We start from the raw sequence: 14,073 nt of genomic DNA, 5'->3' as shown, positions 1-14,073 counted from the left end.
AAAGTTTACGTACAGATGGTCTGAACTTGGGTTTGATAAAATAGTTCCTTTAATTTCATTTTTGATTGAAGACTGGCAGCACTAGCAACCAACCTTCTTTCTAATAGTTGTTCCTTAAACAAAAGAAGGAAGGGGTTGGAAGCATTGCCTACTAGTTACTTCTGTTTTTCTCATGTAGTAATTTGTGTTAAGGCCTTCATTACTCCAGCCCTGAATTATCAATAAGCTATGGATGAAGCATTAGGACAAGATTTTTCTGTACCTTGTTTGTCCCTGAATGTGAAAAGGGGGGAATAGATATGATCAAGGTATTGAAAGTTGTTTGAGGTTCTCTTTGAAAGACTGCACCCCACTGCTTTCCTTTTTTTCCCCACAGCATACTTTGAGCCTTTGTAAACATGAAGGGCCCAGCTGAGAGTGCAGATCAGGAGCTAGAAAGCTTTACTACTACTGGTCGTAGTTGTCCCTATATTGCAAATACTTTTCATCAGAAGAGGACTGGAGCTAAAATGTCTTAATCTCAGTTTTCTTCTGAGGGTTTCTAGGTTAGCAGGTGTTGGCCACGCAGCACCACCAAGCATATCTTCTTCTGGCTGCTTCTGAGCTATCGCTGGTTTGTCGAAGGGTAGATGTAGTCCTTTTGTCTCCTTTTTATTGTACAGAATTGCATTTCATGGTTGAGATCTTGTTAGCAAACAAGAGTTAGACTTCTGTGTGGCAGATGATGGTTTGAATCATAAATCATCAAACATCTGATTGCACAGAAGCTTGCAACTGGGAGTGGGTAAAAACTGAAAGCAAAGTACAGTATAGTTGACTTTCAATGCTCCAGTGAATTTGAGTAACATATAAAAAGTACATCTTTCCAGCAACCTCACAGAATCATCTAGGTTAGAAAAGACCTTGAAGATCATCCAGTCCAACCATTAACCTAACATTGACAGTTCCAACTACACCAGATCCCTCAGCGCTATGTCGACCTGACTCTTAAACCCCTCCAGGGATGGGGACTCCACCACCTCCCTGGGCAGCCCATTCCAATGCCCAACAACCCCTTCTGTAAAGAAATGCTTCCTAATATCCAGTCTAAACCTTCCCTGGTTCAACTTTCCCTCTTGTCCTATCGCTTGTTACTTGGTTAGAGACTCATCCCCAGCTCTCTGCAGCCTCCTTTCAGGTAGCTGTAGAGGGTGATGAGGTCTCCCCTCAGCCTCCTCTTCTCCAGACTAAACACCCCCAGTTCCCTCAGCCGCTCCCCGTACGACCTGTGCTCCAGACCCTGCACCAGCTCCGTTGCCCTTCTCTGGACATGCTCGAGTCATTCAATGTCCTTTTTGTAGTGAGGGGCCCAAAACTGAACACAGGAATCGAGGGGCGGCCTCACCAGTGCCGAGTCCAGGGGTCAGATCCCTTCCCTGTCCCTGCTGGCCACGCTATTGCTGACACAAGCCAGGATGCCATTGGCCTTCTTGGCCCCCTGGGCACACTGCTGGCTCCTGTTCAGCCGGCTGTCAATCAACACCCCCAGGTCCCTCTCTGACTGGCAGCTCTCCAGCCACTTCTCCCCAAGCCTGTAGCGCTGCTGGGGGTTGTTGTGGCCCAAGGGCAGCACCCTTCTTGCTTTGTAGTGAACCCAAACTGATCTGAGTCACACTTAGATATATGTAGTCTCTATACTTTCCTTAATGAATGTGGGTCCTTCCTGAGGAGAAAGTTTCTTCTACAAACAATAAGGGTAATCTTGAAAGTCTATTCCTAAATACAAAACACTTCTGGTCTGATCAGCATCTTATATTTTTGTTTTTAAAGTGAGAGAATGCAAAGCAGAAAGAAAGAAGGAAGAGGAAATCCTCTGCATGGGAAGGGTGTCATCCCTTCTTTGGCTGTTTTCTCTCAAGTTAAGCCAGGAGGAAAAATAAAAGTGAAAAGGAGTAGTAATAAAACATTTATTCCTTTGTCATTCTTATTAATTTCAGTGCTGAAGGAGCAAAAATATTTTAGATGTTCATATTTATTTTCTGTACACCTTTTCTAAGTGTGTATTTGACTATACTTTCAATTAGAAAAGCAATTAACTTGCTATGGACAAAAAGATACTCTCTTTTATAATGGCTCTTGTGCTATCTTTAACTATATCTACTAATTTAGTAACTGTCCCCAGAAGTTAAATGTTTAGAGTTACAGGTTTGCTACTATTAACAGCATGGGAAAGCAGGCTGTGCTCAGTCAGTTAAATTATGACTGCAAAATCTTTATAAGAAAGGAGTAAAATGAAAGGACAGAGACCATGACTTTGAGAAATGAGGCTTGCAAATTTGATAGTACGAATAGCTTAAATTGCTTAAATGTTCAAACTGAGATTATTTAGACTGGACATTAAAGAGAAGATCATTAACCTCAAAGACATGTCTTCTAAATCACATTTCTGTATGTTTTTATTAGTATGTTGCTGCTACTGTAGAAGCCTCGGGCCTTTTATCACTGCTCCTTTGTGCCATTGCTTTAACAGGATGGTTCTTTCTGTGTGCTAAAGGAGAAGCAACTGCATTCTGCTGAAACTCTTTAGAGCAGCGGTTATAAATAGACTTGGAAATAGCAGCAAGCTGGGTCCACTGCCTCTGTAATGGCCCTTTCCAAATACTTTAAAACAAATGATTCATCAAATAAGGAACACTAAAAGAAGAAATCTGCCAATTTGTAGAATTTGACTCCTCCTAATCAGAGCACGGCAACAGGATGTTGAGTTCCTGCCCTGTACCTGATTAAAGCCAAATGCACTAGGAACAGCTGGGAATAAGAGGAAGCGCCAAGCTCTTCTCAGCTGGGGGTAGGACAGCAAAAAACTTTTTTAAATCCCTTCCACCTTTGTTGTTCTGTTTTCCTGACTCTTTGACAGATAAGCACTTATTTCCTCTAGTATTTGGACCCCTTAGAAACACGTACAATGTACAGAACATAGGAAGAAGCTACACGTGTATGTGCCTGGCCTAGGCAGAGCAAATTTTGGTCACAATGTTACCTGATATTCCTCATCACCATAGTATAGCCATATTGCTAATTTTATAGAATCTGGTCATGCAGGTGCCAAATTTTCCAAGTTCTGCCCACCCACCTTAAGCAAGTCAAAAGCTATAGGAGCAGCATGGAGACAGAGATGCATTTTTCCATCTGGATCGCCTTGGTAGTTTTCACTGATGAATGCTCACCCAGAGCCCCTCAATGAATGGGCTTCTCTTTCTTTTTTTTTTTTTTTTTTTTTTTTTTTAAATGTGAAACTTTTGTCAATGCTTTCTTCCTGTGTTCTAGAAACTATAAAAACCACAGCTTTTTAAAGCTTCAGAGTACACACATGCCCTCATATAAGTGTTGAGAAGTTATTTTTCCCCACGCAGTTGTAGAATGTGTTGCAGGTTATAGCCAAGCGCAAAACATAAGCATCTTGTAGCATATGCTGTAGATACAGTAACAGTTGTACAGTGGTTTACTGCTTAAAATACAGGAATTACTTCAGTGTCAGAAATCTTTCAAGAACTTTAAGACAACGCTCCTTATTTAACATTTCTTGAAATAACTTCTTATGTGATTACTCCTGGGCTTTTTGCATGCGTATCTCAAAGCTACTTTATGTGTGCGCAGCTTCCTTTCTGTACCTTGTGTCAATAGCACAGGTTGTTTGCTCGTGCAGTTCCTGGGTCTGCTCCAACAAGCAATGAGGTCGGGAGTAAGACTCTTCTTGGCTTCCCTAAACTTTGGATCAGGCCTCCTGCCACTAGCCCTCAGTACTGTGGCATCTACCACTCGTCTCCTTTCTCTCTTGACATCAGTGCTGCCAGAGGATCAGAGTAACGCACATCACTTTAATGCTTCAGAAAAAATTCAGAAAAACAAAACATTTTAAAGATGTCCCTGAAACACTTTTATCACATCTTGAAATAAAGGGAAATGTGCCTAATAAAGTCTCAGTCTCCATCCACTCTTCCTCTTTCCTCTCTTTAATGAACCTTGCCAGACTCTACGTTTCTATGCCTCCATTTTTTCTTCAAATTTCTAGGTTAATGTTGACACAGTTTTGTGAGAATTTACATTATCGTTGTGCCTGACATATAGCGGGGCTGTTGCCGGCTTACTATGGCACTGTGAGAATAGCTGCAGCCAAATTTTATAACCTCCAGGGCTGTGTATTTAAGATCTTAGGATATGTCAACCAAAACAGTGTGTCTTTACATCAAGGAAAGAAAAGTGATACTTATATAAACAGTTGGAAAGCCAAGAGGCTCTGCGGATGTTAAGAGAACAAAAGGACGCTTCCATAACGTGCTATAAAATAGAAACCTCAGGTACTTTATGTTCCTCTTTTGACTTCTCTGGGGGATGCAGAATTTTGACTGAGGCTAGGATGACCTTCACATGGTGTTTCAAGGGAAGAACAGTGAGCAGGTGTCTGTCCTGGGCTGCTGCTCTGCCTTCTCATCTGTGCACCTGGAGGGCTTTGTTCCTTGGGAGAGATGAGGTGGGCTCTTTGACTAAACAGGCATTGCTGGAGGAAAATGGGCATGTTTCAGTGTTTAGCAGGTATCATTCTGTTGTTTATGGCTTTTAGCACCTGTTAGAAAGCAACAAATTACTATCTTTTCCCTTTTATAGTATATAGCCTAGCTTGCCTATTAATTTGTAATGTGCTTTCCTAATATAGCTTAGGAAACTCTTTATAAATTTTTGTTAACACTATACACAACAATGCAATATGTTGTGTTTATACAGGCAATGTTAAAACACCTCAGCATTTAAACTCCTACTCATCACCTAATGTGTTATTCCTGTCTTGTAGTGCCAAAAAGAGGTGCTCGAAAGTATCAAGAGCTGTGCTCATTTTCTCTGAGCTAATGGAACTTGCCTGATGCTATTTTGGAACACACAATCATTATGTATTCTTAGATGTAGCTATATTTAAAGCCCAAAGCAGATGTTGGATGTTGAGACAACTTGTGGAAACTTGTATGTCAAGTCTGATTCCCCCCCCATCTTGGGTTCATTTGTGGAAAGAGATTGCTTTCAGAAAATGCTCTAATAGTTAGAGGTTAATTGCTCTTCATAGAAATTGTATTTTTGAAGAAGGATGTGCAAAATCTGTGAATAAGTTAATAAAGTTTTCTAATAGATGATTTAGTTTCAATGGTTCAGTGGGTGTGCTGTGTTTTTCAATGCATATTATGATTTGAAAACAGTACTGTTATCAGTGAATTAGTTTTCCTGTTTAACTTGAGGAAAGATTTTGAAAAACTGATGGAAGATACTATTTTAAAATCCTCAAAATAATTTTTAGGAGATTGACACAGATAAATTCTTTATGCAGCTGTCAGAATATGACAAGTGAATATGTTTGAGGGGTGCTAGTGTGCACACATACATATGCAAATATGTGTGTGTGTGTGTGTGTGTATATGTCTGTACCTTCTCCCTAGGGTCTATTCTACTGCATATCCCAAAGGTGGTGTGCTGCTGTTTTCAGTAAATTAGAATCAAGGCCCTCTATGTATAGTCATATATATAAAACAATAACTTTAATGGGTTTTGGCCACGTTACGGACATTCCAAAATTTACTTCATTTGTGTTCTCCAGATCCCTTCATGCCAGAGAGATAAAGCCAACAAGGAGAAAACAGATTTTTTATGATTTCACTCCTACAATGCTTGGTCACAAAATGAGCCAAAGGAGTGTTTCTTATGACTTATTTTTCTTTTCCCAACAAACCCAGATGTCTGTCTCTGTTTTGGGGCGCTTTTTCCTCCCATTAACTCAGAAAATAACTGCATCTCATGATACTGTCAAACTTTTGTGGGTGTGTGTGTCTTTTTGGCGGGGTGGTAAATAACTAAACTGTTATAATGAAGTATAGCAAAAACATATCCTGTGATATCGACAGAGACACATTTGCAATAAAACTAATACAAATGAAAGGAGGAACTCAGCAGTAAATGTGAAAGGTGTCTTGTGCTTGGGAAATCTTTTGTTCGCTACCAAATTACTGTTAACTCTGTAATGAAGTGCTTTCACAGCGTAAAAAAGCTATTTCCAGTGTTATTTCTCTCAGCAGATGAAGTCGAAACAGACATAGCAGAATTGACCTGAACTGTAGTAAACCTCTACTTGCTTAAACAAGATTTGGAGTAGATTTACTGAACATTTTGGTCTTATAAGGCATTGTGAAAAATTTAACGAATTTCAGGAGCTCCAGTCCTGTTCACCTGCTTTTTCTTTCTGCCCCTAGATGGATGGGATTTGTGATGTGACTCGAGATAAATGCAGGCGCATAGCTTTATGGCACAAGCCTAGGAGGGAGAGTCATCTTGTCTGCTCGATCTAGGAGATTCCCTCCCCACCCCCCTTTTTCATTTTGGATCAATCTGAGTGAGGTCCCTAATTTGATAAAGATGCTAACAAAAGTAAACTGTATTGCAGCTTAATCTGGCAAATCAGCTCCAGAGGTTTGAAAGCACATCTGCTTGTGAATGGATGATTAGTTGATGCCATCTGAGCCAGAAAGAGAGGTTAGTCTGATGCAGCTGTCTTTGCTGTGGTCTTATTCCTGACCACTTTACCTTTTGGGGAGGCATGGCAAGGGCTTAGCTGTGTCTCAGCTTTGTGTGGCCTGGCAGCAAGGAAAGCTCTAGTGCCTACAGTAATGTGCCTTTGACTTTTGCTCAAGGTCTACACCATGAGAGGGGTCATGACCACCTGGAAATTGGAATTCCCATCTGCAGCTGCGTAAGTCACTACTGCTGTGTTGCACATACCTGGGGGTCATGAGCTCGAGGCCCATTTTCTGAGATTTTCTGGGTACCAGTGTAAACCCCCATCTTTAATGCAGAGTTATGGTGTCGGAACTGCCCTTTAAATGGATCTGCTCTGTACACAAATCTAAAAGACAAATAAGTTCCCTAACATACCATTCAATTTAAAAACCACAAGCAAACACTACTTCCAGTGAGCTTGTTTCCATTATGGAAACCCCAGAGAAACAACACTAGTAGTTTCTTTAAGCAGACCTTCCCATTCCACATACCCAAAACCAGAAAGCTTTATAATTATTTTTTTTTTTTAAAGACAAGTGCTGAAGAATCATTTAACTACCTGTATGATGGTTTTCTGATATCATCAGAACTACTGCATATTAGACATAAGACAATTATAATACTCAGACATTTCCCTTTTCTTCCTTCTCATATATTCTGGTTTTATCTCTTGCTTTATAACCGTGTCATCAGGCTTCCAAACAGATTCATCACTCACAAATCTAGTGTTTTGTTCCTTAGTAACTTGCTATAATCTTTGAGTTGCTTCACAGTTTGCGAATAGAATTGATTGCAGTTTCTAAGTTCTTAAATAAAAAAAAGGTTTAATTCAACTAGTTTAATATCTCCCTTAACTGTATTTCACCTTGGGTTGATAAAAGTAGGTGTGCTGGGGTAAGATAGTGTTTAGTCTGGGAAAAGGCACTGGGGCACTCTGGTGTGGAAGGATTCTGATGGGGACACAGATACAGGGACCCCCAAAGCAGGAGGTCAGTGCTATGGAGCCAATGAGCATCTGCTCTGAGTGCCCGAGTGCAGCAGCAGCTTAGCTGTCCTGCGGAATATGGTCTGCATTGCTCCTGCGTCAGGACGCTCGCTCCTGCAGCCTCCTGGCATGCTGCGGAGTGCAGCGTGGTGACCCCTGCGACCTCCTCAGCCTTCTCCTCCCACCAGTACACCTGTGACTGCTGTCAACCTCCCCTCTGCTGCAACAGCTGTACGTGGCCAGGCAGCACCGGTAGCCACGGCACCACTGTGGCATGCACCAGGGTTGTGCCGCTCCACTCAAGACGGTGAGTATGGTTGCAAGCAGGCTAATTTTACCTAGGGCTTAGCAATGCCCAGTGCCCCTGGTTTTGGGATTATGGACTAGCAATACCCAAGGTGGCTCTGTGAGGAGCCGGTTAAGGTCCAGCGGATGTGTTGGCCAGGCTCCATCCTCTGCAGAAATGGGCATTTCTGTCTCTGAAAGCAGTTCAGTCATGTAAAAGCGTGAGGGAAATGTTTGTATGCTGGACAGTAGAAACTGCAGAAGAATTTACAGGTTGCAGTAGGTGCTGAGCTATACACAGGGCAGTAACATGACAGACAAACAGTGAAGGTCATACACTGACAGGAGACTACTGAGTAGAAATAAGGAGTCAATATTGCTTGTATAAACTAATACAAGAACACCTCAGGTCTTCCGCTTTTCAGAATATGTTGAGAATAGGAAACAACTCAGAGGAAAGATAAAAGTGATTTTTAAGACTGGAAAACAGCCTTCACAGTAAATAACACTTGGAGACCACTAGAGTTACCTCATTAAAGTGAATGTGAAGGAGCTATTTGATCCTGTTCACACAGGGAATAAGATGTTTGGTATTACAGGGTGCTTAACTTCGCAGGCAATTTTGTAGAGATCCAGTGCTGAAATCTAAAGTTAAACAAATTCAAACTAGAGATGAGGTGCAAATTTTTAGAAGTGAGGACAATTAGCATTTGAGCGGCTTACCAAAGGATGTGAAAGATCCTCCATTACTTACAGTCCTTAAATCAAGATTGGATGCCTGCCTAAGAGATATAAATAACTACTAGCTATTTATACAGCTTGATATAAGAATCACTGAGTGAAGTCATATGGCCTGTGTTATGACGGACTTCTTTTATACTAGAAAAAGGAGAACTGTAAGTTGTATTAGGTATATGTGTATAATTGTTACTTATGAAGTTATCAATTGCAACCAAAAAAAAAAGTTTCTTCTCCTTTAGTAAGCATGTTTTCCTTGAGTGTATGTATGTATCAGTCAGAATAGTTGATGCTTGTTTCAGTTTTCTCACCTGCAGACTTAAATAATACCAGCTATGGGGGTTTTTATGTTTTGCTTTATATGAAATTAAGCAGTTATTCATGTTTCTGGTTTTGCTTCCAGACTCTTACAACATTCTTCACACTAAAGCATTTAAACACTACTTTTGTGTTTATAATTTAACACACACACACACACACACACACACACACACCCCACACACACAAACCACCCTGTCTCCTTTTGAAATTAAAAGAAAAATGCAAATAATGTCTTCAAATTTTATATGGAAAATCAAAATGTAAAACTGATTCTGTATTTCCTTAGGTTATTTAGAAAGCCTGAGTTAGCTGTGGTGTGTATATGTAGTATTTTAGCCTACAGATTTCACATGCATACATCTACATAAAGAGAAAAACACATCTTAAGATGTTTCAACTGAAAGGACAAGGTAGAGATCTCCTGGTTTGTTCCCAAGTAATGATGATAGAATTCAGATTCTTCTGAAACTGTAAATACAGAAGACTTACAGAGATCTCACTGGTTTAAAAAACCTATTCTAATAATCCCAGAATTACAAACACAACTTCAAATGAAAAGAGCTAGCCTCGCACTTTAGTTATAGGAAAAGTAATTCCTTTCGAAATTTATAAAAACTAACTTCTCTAAAGGCAGGCTTTCCAAAAGTACTTTGTGAAGCCTTAGGTGTCTTCAGCCATCTGTAGTAGGTTTCTTCCTCTTCCTGTCTTTCAGCAGCAGAGTGGTGGGAAAGCCTTGGTGACAACAATGCTAATGCAATAGGTGTGATTCTTTTTTCCCTTTCAATTTATTTTGGCAGTCTTGCAGGAGAAGGGTAGCAGATCTAAATCAGCTACTGTAATGGTGAGTGTTCTGAATGCGCTTGGATGTCCTCTCTATGTTATGTCTTCTGTAAGGTAATAATCTGGTGGGTAATAAAAAGATAATTGGGATCATGCCCAGCTTTTGGTGTGCTTTGTTTTCCAAAATTACTCCATTAGGGGTGGTGGACAGTAAAAGTTGGCAGAAAATACAGCTGGGCCATAGAACCCCAGAAGGGATGAGAAGACACTCGCTTTGGCACCCCTCTGTTGTTTGCAGAGACTGTAAGGCAGGCGGTGTTGCTGGACAGATGATTTGAACCAGCAGCTCACAACCAAACCCTTTAGCTAATTCATCACAGGGCTCTTGAGCACTTCAGTTGTGCAAACTTAAAAGGTTAAGGCAGTAAATAGTTTATTGCCACTGAGGCCTGTTGAACATTGATCACTGTTGAATCCCCTCTGTTTAGATGTAACTTCTTTTGAAATATACTCTGTAGGTTTAGTCTGAGAGCAGGATAATTGCTGTGAGGTCTTAAAATTTGAAAGCAGACACTTCTACAGCCAGAATGCAGTAGGCTGCCAAGATGGACTAGTGTGAAACAATACAGTGTTATTTTTTTAAAATTCTCGGGACTTAAATGAAGCAATAGGAAAGACTTTTGTGAGGTGTGGATGGGTAAAGTCATGTGGAGTTTGCCCCTTTTGTGCCTATTAATAAAACGCTTGCTGTAGTCCTATTTCCAACCTCTCTGGGATTTATGCTGCAATTGTGAGCAACTGATGGTTCTCCTTAGCCTAGTGTTGGGGAGTTGCTTAATCATCATGCAATTAAGGGGTTTTTTTTCAGTGCATGTATTGATACAGTGAGGTTACACACACTCCAGAAAGTACTCCTGCTGCTCATGTAGTAGTTTTACACGTTTTCCATAGCACACTTATTTATGTACGGGATTCTTGCTTTCACTACTCCGAAGCTCTGTGTTTCTGAAATGTGGTCCTGTCAATGCATAGAGCTGGTTGTGTGCCCAGCCAGTTTTGTGAACATCAGGGTCTGCCAAAACATGATCTAATAGCTCCAGGCTTTGGATCCAGATTTACTAATTTCTCTAACTGGGGGGGAGGGTAATGGGTTTGGGAGGGCAGATTACAGGGGTAGTTTAAACATACAGAACCACCCCAAATCTATGTGTGTAAGCTTTTTTGATCATATGGGATATCACCATAGCATATGTGAACATACCATGGTTTTGGTGATCACGTTCCTCCTCCTTAACAGGTGAAGTCCCATAAACTTGGACCCTGACCCACCAGAATGAAACCCTGTGTCCATGGGGAACATCTCAATTTTGCTGAATCTGTGTATGCACTTGAGGTTCAAAATTAACTATGTTTAAACTGAGATTATTTATATTTACATAATTTATTCCTTTTTTAGTAAAAGCCTGATGATAGAGACACATAAAGAATAAGACACATAAGAAAATTTTAAAATGTTACTTCAGATTGCAAATAAAGGGAGCTGAAATGTATTTTTATACATCATAAATGGATTTTTAAAATAAATTCAGATAAATACTTTTGTCAAAATATACTGGAATATGATAAGTAAATTCCAAACCCCAATTTTAAATATATGAATATTTTGACACCGTTTTGAAGAAAAAAAGAAAATAAATAAAATCATAAAAATCTAATCCCTGTACTTAACAGGACCCAAGAAGTAAAGTGAGAGGGGGGAAAAGAACCTGGTGAGCAGTCACTCGGTTTCTCTTGTATGTGGCCTTACTCTTTGCTGAGAAAATAGTGCCTCAGACTTGCCAGCTGTGAAATTTTTATTTCGTCTTTACCATGGAGCACATTGCATTTCTCTCCTCTGTTAGAAAGAGCTGTGAATAAGTGATGGACAAACTGTAGACTTGTGTTAGAAATACCTGTTTCCTTTTAAAAGCTCAGCCCCTCCTTGATAAGGCAGTCATCCCCTCTTGTAACAATAGAAAAAACATTGTGGAGTCATAGTTCAGCGCCAGTGGAAGACTTCATTCAAGGATTTGATGAATAGCAAAGGGAAATGTGAGAAAAATAGTGTGACAGCTAAAAACTTTTTGATATCCCCTCTTTCACTGTCTTGAACTGTAAATTTTCCTATATATTTAAGGTTAGGTGAGAATTCCCAATGCAGGCAGCATAATTTTCAGCTAAGAGAGATTTCAAGAATGAACTTGCAGACTTTAAAGAGACAAAGAATTAATCTGGACTAAAGCTTGCACTGTGTAAGAAGTGCATTTTAGACCAACTGTTGCATCTCATCTGTTCTTAAAATAACTTCAGTTTTGCCATTTCTAGTGGATATGAAGAAAATAATAAATATTTATTACAGTCTTCTGAGATGCAGTGTATATTTGCCCTACTATGTGCTGGAATGTCTTTATGTGCAGTTTTATGAGCATAATAGTTTCTCAGATACGGAATATCATACATTAATCAAATGGGGTTTGCATTTAGTATTTTGTGGGAAGCTACAATTTCAAAACTGTTAGTGGTTTTTAAATGTTGATGAGAACTAAAGTCTTGGGGTAGTGTTGGGGTTATACAAGACTCCTCCGATCAGATTGCTGTATAATTTTGGCAGGTATGTGATCTAATTAGATCACATACCTGCATGTGATAAATTCTTGTGATAAGGTGTTGCATAGTGTTACTGTCTGCTGGCAGAGAGTGAATGTTATCAGTTCAGTAAAGTGAATCAGGTATCTATGCATTCTCCCATCTGAGGAAGAAAATGCATTGTTTATTTCCTCATTCTACAGGATAAACATTCCCTGTAAGTATATTATTAGCCTGATACATCTCTATATTTTACAAGCATAATAGTTGTATTCTCCATAAATTTGGCAAGCTTGTAGCATGAAAAACAGGCCTGCATCTGCATTTCCATACGCTGAAGACTTAAGTAGATGTCAAATAGTTTCAACTGGAAATGTATTAGTTAAATCTGTTTATCTGAAACTGAGGATTATCTGTATAGCCAGTATAGCTCAGAAATTTAAAATGCTTTTATTCTCACTTTTTTTTAGTAAAACACTTCCTAGCATTATTCATGTAATTTTTAGGAAGAATTCAAACTTTTACAAGAGAATACAGAGTATAAATCTTCAGTGCTCTCTAATGATACCTTGTAGCATTACAAACAGAAAAAAAAAAAAGGTGTAGTTGTTGTATGCAGGTAGGATTGTCAAATGATGTGTCAGGTTTAAAGATAGCACATTTCATCTGAATTTTCTGAGTAATAACCTTTGAAGAATGAGGTTTAATTGCATTGTTTGTTGCATTTATTAATCCCATTACTATATTAACTGAGAGCTCCTGACAATTTGATTTACTTATATATGTGGCTTTTTTTGACTTCTGTTTGTCTTAATGGCTTTGCTTTATCTGGTTTTTTTTTCCTTTATTGTACTCACATCAGACATGACTTTATACTTCTACTGTTAATTAGGAAAAAATAAGAACTCTCAACAGTTTGAGTTTAAAGGGTTCACTAATGTAAACTTCTGTCTTCTGTTTTTCAAAATCAGAAATACAACTCTTTCCCTTTCTTTTTCTTCCCACCCAACAGAGGAGCAAAAGAGACAGTTCTCGAAGGTGTGGTTATCATGAAATAATAGCAACCCTGAGGGATTTAAGACACTTGGGTGCATTTCATACCTTGTAGCTGTCCAAGGATGAGATTTTCTCACGAAGGCTCCACCCCACCTTATTTATTTTTTATTGCATAAATCAGTCTGTGTGCTTAGGGATCATTTATCATTTCCCTAATATTCACCAGGGTACAAACAGTACTGTTCTAGTTCCATTCAACCGCCTTTTTTCTCCCTCCTTCTCGTGCTCAAAAAAAAAAAAAAAAAGTTGGCAAGATGCTAATATTATATAATGGTGGTTCTGTACTTAATGCAGAAATCGTACATTATCCTAAAAACCCTTCACCCTTGAGTACTCTGTACTTCTGAGAACATGATGTATGGCTGAACAGTGGACTTAGTGACGATGACTTCATTTAAATCTTTCAGTTTCTGAGAAAGGGATTACTGCCTAGAACCTAACCAGTATTAAAAATATGTATTTTCAAGATGCAACTGCATTTAACATCAGCTTAAACTTGTGTGTGGAGAGAGCAGTCTTGCAACATGAGAGGTTAAAATCTATAGGAGTGGAAAGTGAAACTCTTGCTGAAGTTTTGCTTTCACGCCAAACCTTTTTTTTACCAATTATAGAATTCTTCATCAACATTGACTATTTACATTCTCAGTCTTCCCAACACAGCTTCTTTGGTATATAGGAGAGATGCAGGATCGAAAATTAACTAATGTTTC

General features: G+C 39.3%; 1 protein-coding gene across 1 annotated transcript in view; it reads left to right on the top strand.

The window, feature by feature from the left end:
* GMDS (GDP-mannose 4,6-dehydratase) overlaps positions 1–14,073 on the top strand; it is a gene marked incomplete at its 5' end in the record, with an annotated part of 359,819 nt that overhangs the window by 71,116 nt on the left and 274,630 nt on the right. The gene's annotated exons all lie outside the window — the stretch shown is intronic.

This window comes from Athene cunicularia (assembly GCF_003259725.1).
Source record: "Athene cunicularia isolate RWA chromosome 2 unlocalized genomic scaffold, athCun1 chr2_part1, whole genome shotgun sequence".
Taxonomy (NCBI): domain Eukaryota; kingdom Metazoa; phylum Chordata; class Aves; order Strigiformes; family Strigidae; genus Athene; species Athene cunicularia.
The sequence above is the reverse complement of the archived record's forward strand: the minus strand, read 5'-3'. Positions and strand labels throughout refer to the sequence as shown.